This window comes from Penaeus japonicus, unplaced genomic scaffold (genome assembly GCF_977035675.1).
Source record: "Penaeus japonicus unplaced genomic scaffold, GWHDUDI00000001_assembly GWHDUDI00000040, whole genome shotgun sequence".
NCBI classification, from domain to species: domain Eukaryota; kingdom Metazoa; phylum Arthropoda; class Malacostraca; order Decapoda; family Penaeidae; genus Penaeus; species Penaeus japonicus.
The window spans coordinates 7,505,259-7,512,142 of record NW_028234442.1 but is presented as its reverse complement, the minus strand read 5'-3'; the positions used below and the strand labels follow the sequence as shown (position 1 = coordinate 7,512,142).

General features: G+C 34.4%; 1 long non-coding RNA gene across 1 annotated transcript in view; it reads left to right on the top strand.

Annotated features, from left to right (window-relative positions):
- Nucleotides 1-267: 267 nt before the first annotated feature.
- Nucleotides 268-6,884, top strand: part of LOC147466868 (uncharacterized) — a 14,595-nt gene continuing 7,978 nt past the window's right edge. The window contains exon 1 of the long non-coding RNA XR_015190732.1: nucleotides 268-322. This is a non-coding gene — a long non-coding RNA (uncharacterized LOC147466868). The remainder of the gene's footprint in view (nucleotides 323-6,884) is intronic.

The window sequence follows — 6,884 nt, the reverse complement described above, 5'->3', positions numbered from 1 at the left end:
AAGACCGTAACATTCCTTCTGTTCGCAAGAAAGTGTGAATATGCCTGTCCTTCTGTGTCACTATGCGAATTACTTTTTACAAAAGATGGCGTGACGAGGTCGAAATGCCCCGGATTGGGGATTTTCATTCTTGTCCAAGAACACTAAAACCTTTAATGTGTGGAAAGAGTAAGCCCTCACGTGTGTGTGTGTGTGTGTCTGTGTGTGTGTGTGTGTGTGACGTCACAGTAGGCACACGCTTGTGTTTATAAATGTGGGCATGGCTTGTCTGTAAGATCACTTGCTGTTTACTCTTGTTGTTATCTTGACGGAGTGTGTGAAGGTATGTACCTTACATTGTTAATAGCTATAATATATATATATATATATATATTATATATATTTATATTTTTATAATATATATATATATATATTATATAGATATATATATGTATATGTACGTACATGTACGTACATTTATTTATACTATATATAGTTTATATACTTATATATATATATACTATTTATTATATTATTATTATATATATTATATTTATCTATATATATATACTCATATATATATAGATTATATTATATATACGTGTTCGTACATATATTATATTTATATATATATATATATATATATTTTATATATATTATATATGTAGCAGAGGGCCAAGTTTCATTGGTGGATTATACAGGGGAAAATCTTGTGGAAATTTTGTGGGTTTTTTGTGGAAATTTTGTTGGAGTATTATTGATTCTCTATACAACTTGAATCTTAATTCCCCTTCATTTCCCTCAAAATTTTTTACCCCCATTTATTGGGTGGTTTATTCCCGTTAAAACTGAAAAATGTAAAGCATTCCTTTCTAATTCAAAGTTTAACATACTGTGATTCTTATATCATATAACATAATCAACCAAACTACATTTATATCTTGACACCATCATATATCAAATTTCTATTCTAGTATAAACATATATTGCAAAATTACATAAATATAATAAGATAAATACCTCAGACACCTTACTTGGCTTCTCTGAGTCACAAAATGGCTTCCAATTGTTTTCATGCGATTAGTTTAGCAGATTTCCCATAGGAGGCGTACATCAGAAAACGATATAAGGGGATACTAATCTATTTAATACATATCCCCTATTGTTAGTAGTATCATAATCATTAGGAACTTAGAGTATCCACATTTGAGTATAAATGCATGCCAAAAGAAGTGGGGGGGGAACCATTAACATGGCTCCCCTAAATTGAGTAAACAATTTACCTTATACAATAACCTTAATATCTATTGAGCACAATGTGAGAATAATACTACAAATACTACCGAGGAACTATGAGAATCATTTAGTACAATTTTGGCACTTATGTAGGCTTCTCGGTGGGGAAACCCGGTCTCACTCTGCCACAACTAGCAATACGAGATTGTGAATTGGTCTTTCAAGATTTACAACCGATTTAATTCTTTTCCCAGACATATCAAGTGTGGGATCTACCATAGTTAACCCTAACTTTTCTTACAAGACCATCTTTGCTTGGGATGACTTTAGATACACGACCAAGCTTCCAAGAATTTCTTGGCAGATTTGGCTCTTTTACAATAACATTGTCATTTTCCTTTAAATTTTGGTTGACTCTTGTCCAGTTATTCCTGGACTGTAAAGATTGCTTATATTTTCTTTTCCACCTGTTCCAAACCTCATAGCATAAGACTCCCCCTACTGAACTTTTCGTCACTTTTTTTCTTGAATACTGATCATCGGACTGAAAAACGCAACGCCTGGCACGGTGGCAGCACGACCTTTGGTTTTCATGGTTAACAAGTGATTTTGGTGTTTAGTGGTTCTTATGACTGAGGAGAACTGATTATTGTCAACTGTTTAGGAGGTTCGACCATTAACGATGGTCTCTGCTTCGACCATAAGGCGGTCCTGAAGTGATTCATCATCTAATTGCTTACTGTGGTGGTTGTAGAAACATTGCTGTCAATATGTTCCTCACCGTAATCGTAATATATGTCTTTTCCCACACGCCACCCATATGATTTGCATGTGGGAAGATATTGGTTAGGATATTCATGCTAAACAAATTGTTATCAAATTCACTGTTCAGTAGTTTTCTTTGAGGAGCTCCCTTGTTAGCTTCTTCTGGTCCATTTCTTGCAGGCATTCTTGAAGTGTTTCATTTTTGGCTCAACACAAAGAGGTTCGTACCCTGTGTTTCTGATTACGCTGACGAACTGGGGGCCGGCCGCCGCAGCCCGCGTTCTTCCGATGAAGCGTCGATATGCATTCAGAAATGAATCTGTTTCCAAGTGTATTAGCTGTTTCTATATGAATTGCCCTTGAGACCATACAAGTGAATAGCATAAGAAACACCATATCTTTTAACTTCTTTGCGCCCTTCCTCTTGACAATAGAATAGTCCAAAGTAATCTACTGCACTATATGTGAAAGGAGGGGTAGGTTCAAGCCTGTCCGGTGGCAAGTCAGACATTTTCTGCTCTTGAAATGTACCTCTTAATCTCATGCATGTGACACATCTAAAGATATGTCTTGCTACTATCGTGGAACCTCCTATAATCCAATAACCCGATGCTCTCAACTCATTCAAGGTTAAACCTCTACCTTGATGATGAACTTTCTGATGGAAATGACATACTATCATTTCGGTTACGTGTGATACCTTCGGTAATATAGCTGGATGTTTGCTATTCGTGGTGAAGATTGCATGCCTCATTCTTCCACCTATCCTCAAGATATCATCTTTATCTAAGAAAGGATCTAAGTGATAAAGCCTGTTTCCCTTCTTCAATGGTCTTGCCTTGGTTGCCTCTTCTTCACTAGTCAGATACTTTAACTCTTGTTTCTCTTCTTCGAAGGCTTCATTTTGAACCTGTCTTAAAATTTTCTTTTCTGCTTCCTCCAGTTCTGTAACACTGGGTGGAACATATTTAGATTCCTTTGTTTCTTTTGAATCTTTAGTTGTTCCGTTGACAGGTTTCTTGAATTTGTGTTGAAGGCGTAAGCATAAAACAATTGCCTTATTTGCTCTATGCCAGTCAGAAAAATATTCCAACCTTGGAAGAATTGCATTGCTTTCTTTAGTTTGAGTCTTATGTGGAGAAACATTCTTGACCTCTGGGTCATTTTCTTTTAATATTATCTTCTCAGATGATAAATCGGCTCTAAAGGTAGGCTCCCAGAGGAAGTCTGGTCCATTCCATCATGAAGAATGGTTAATCAGATCTTTAACACAGAGACCACGTGAAGCAGCATCAGCAGGGTTTATTATTTCCTTCACTTTAGTTTGTGAGGAGAGAAAGCCACATTTCTTTTCACCATTAATTGTGACCTTGAGGACCATCAATTTACTAGCTAAGACTTGATCTGAGACTGGATCTTGACACATATCAATGACTCTACCTATGATACTCCAGCCTAACATTGTTTTTCTGGCATAGAGTTCGTCATCCTTTCCAAGGATCAATTCCATTGATTTAATAGCATGCATACAAGTCAAGCCAATTAAGAGTCCTATTTCGATGTTACTATCATATGTCATCAATTTTGGTACAATTCTTTGTAGATGAAGCCATCCTTCTACACTTTCTGGCCTTGTTATTTGATCCCTTGTTTCTGGAATATCTTCACGTGAATATGTCGCTGGAAGTGACACGTCTGTACATTCATTTATGCCACGCACCACGAGTCCCTTATTTTTTGTACTTTCAACTGTTTCTTCTCCTAGCACTGTTGCTAATTTTAGGTGGACTTTGTGGCCCTTAGTTCCTAATTTATTCAAAATGGATTCTTTTATGAAACAGGCATCTGACTGTTCATCTAATAATGCATAAACTAGAATTCTGTTACAAACATTACTTTCGTGATGTAACCATTCTGGCACTAGCATTGTATGTGTCATACACTCTGTGTGCTTTATCTTTACCTTATTGGAGACTATATCATTGTTGGGCTCTTCACTAACCTTATCTGAGGTGATATTGTCCTCAGCTGTTGACCCTTTGTACAGAGTTACAGTTTTCTCAGCTTCCCTTTCTTTGATTCTTTTAAGTAAAGCTTCCCTTTCCTTGATTCTTTCAAGTATAGCCTCGTGAAGAGAAGTTGGATGACATCTTTTACACACTGCACACATCTTTCTTTTTCTACAATTTTGAATGATATGGCCAAACTTTAAACAACCTCTACAAATAAATGACCTTTGGACATATTCCATTTTTTCTTTATTACTGAGTTCACCGAACTCTTTACACGAATCTAGATCATGTTCTCCATTACAGTAGTGACAATGGAATTTCTTTCTTACATTTAGTCCTTTGTCATCTCTTTTCAACTCTGATTCCTTAACCCCAGTTGAGTTGGCCACTAACCTCTTTGTTCCAACTCTACTAGTTTGCGATCTAACTTCCTTCTTACTCTTTAGATCACCTACATCATACCTTTGACTTGTTGACATCACTGCACAATAAGAAGAAATGGGATGGCAAGCTTTCTTTGCCTCTATTTCTATAAAATCACAAAAATAAACCATTAAATGGCGGGTATCCTGAACCATTTACAGACCATCTATAGACTAGGGAGTTCCACCTTTCTATTAGAGATGGAGTTAACTTTTGTAACATCTTGTTATTTTCCTGAGGGTCATCTAAGATATTAAGATAATCAGATGTTTTCATAATCATCAAACAGTTCTTCAAGAAATCTGAAAATTTCTGTAGTGCGTGACCATCATTTCTCAAAATCTTTGGCCACTCACTCAGTTTCTTCCTAAAGGCATTTCCTACAATGAATCTATTGCCATACCTATCTTCTAATATGCCTTTAGCCTATTAGAAAAGCTTCTTCATTGTGAATTCGTAGAAGTTCTCTTATTGCTTCTTTGGCTACCCCACTAGTATATTTACCAAGATAAAAAAGTTTCTCAGCTGGCTTCGTTACACTTTGAAGCCAGGTTGGAAACCCCAATAAATCACCACTGAAAACTTCTGGCTCTGGCCATGGCAATTCATTTTTGTTTTTTGAGGACAAAATATCAACCACTTCCCTCAATACATTAATGTCCACTAATGAACTTGTTCTATCTTGTCTAGTTGATACATGTGGTCTTTTCAATTCTGATTCTGGTTCAAAACTTTTAGCTTGTAGGTTCAGCACTGGACTTTGTATATAAGTGTACTCTAATTTAGACACTTCTTTCTTTAATTCACCCATACCGGATGTATCATGGACATTTATTTCCTGTTTACGTAAACTAGGTTTTACTTTCCTGTCTTCTATCTGATTGCTATCAAGTGAATCTAAATATTTATGAAGATGTAGTGTCTTACTCATATTATCTACTTCTTCATACTCAGGCAGTACTAATTTCTCATCTTCCATTGCATTTACAAAATTCAATTCTGTTTGAGTAGCTACTAAATCTTTCATGACAAGATTTTTCTTGTGCTCCATTTCCCTTTCATGGAGCTGAAGCTCAGTTTGTAGCTTAGCTAACCTTGTAATTAACTGCTCCTTCTTATTAATGTTCTGAGAAGATCTGTTAGTAAACTGTGAATGCCTTGATAATTTACTACATTGTGACTTTACTGATTTTGTCTCTTGCTTTAACTCATCCATTTTACTCTCAATTCGGTGCATGCAAGTTTCATGAACTTTTTCGTCATTGTTTAACTCTTGTGAATTTGGATCTACTTCTATTAACAAAATAAAGGAGAATTCAATATGTGAGGGCTTGAATTTACTGGTGTGAGTAGTACTTGCATCAAATTCTTTGCCTTTGCTGCAGCTCCAACAGGCCTGGATTCTGCTGCTGCACCCGTGAGGAGTTATACTGATGATCTTCTCATGTATGAGCTATCTTGACTCATCTCGAAGCATGGGTTGTACTGGTGTATCTTCGAGGAATGAGTTTTACTAAACCCGGGAGGAATTGAGTTTTACTAAACCCAAGAGGCATGGGTTTTACTTAACCACCCATAAGGCGTGAGTTTTACTATAGCACCCATAGGGCGTGAGTTTTACTTTTCCCGGGAGGCCTGAGTTTTACTGTAGCAGAGGGCCAAGTCTTGGTGGGTTATACAGGGAAAATCTTGTGGAAATTTTGTGGGTTTTCTTGATTCTTCTATACAACTTGAATCTTCATTCCCTTTCATTCCCATCCATATTGTTTATTCCCGTAAAACTGAAAATGTAAAGCATTCCTTTCTAATTCAAGTTTAACATATTGATCTTATATCATATAATATAATCAACCAACTACAGTATATCTTGACACCATCATATATTAAATTTCTATTCTAGTATAAACATATATTGCAAAATTGCATAAATATAATAAGATAAATACCTCAGACACCTCACTTGGCTTCTCTGAGTCACAAAATGGATTCCAATTGTTTCCATGCAATTAGTTATGCAGATTGCCTATAGGAGGCGTATATCAGAAAACGATATAAGGGGATACTAATCTATTTAATACATATCCCTATTGTTAGTACGTATCATAATTATTAGGAACTTAGAGTATCACGTTTGAGTATAAATGTAGCCACATTAACAATATATATATATAAATAAAATTTTTTATATATATATATATATATATATATATATATATATATATATATATATATGTATATATATGTATACATATATATATATATATATATATATATATATATATATATATATATATATATATATTATATAGTATATACATAATATATATATATATATATATATATTATATAATATATATATATATATATATATATATATATATATATATATAGATATATGTATATACATATATATATATATATATATATATATATATATATATATATATAATTATATATATATATACATGG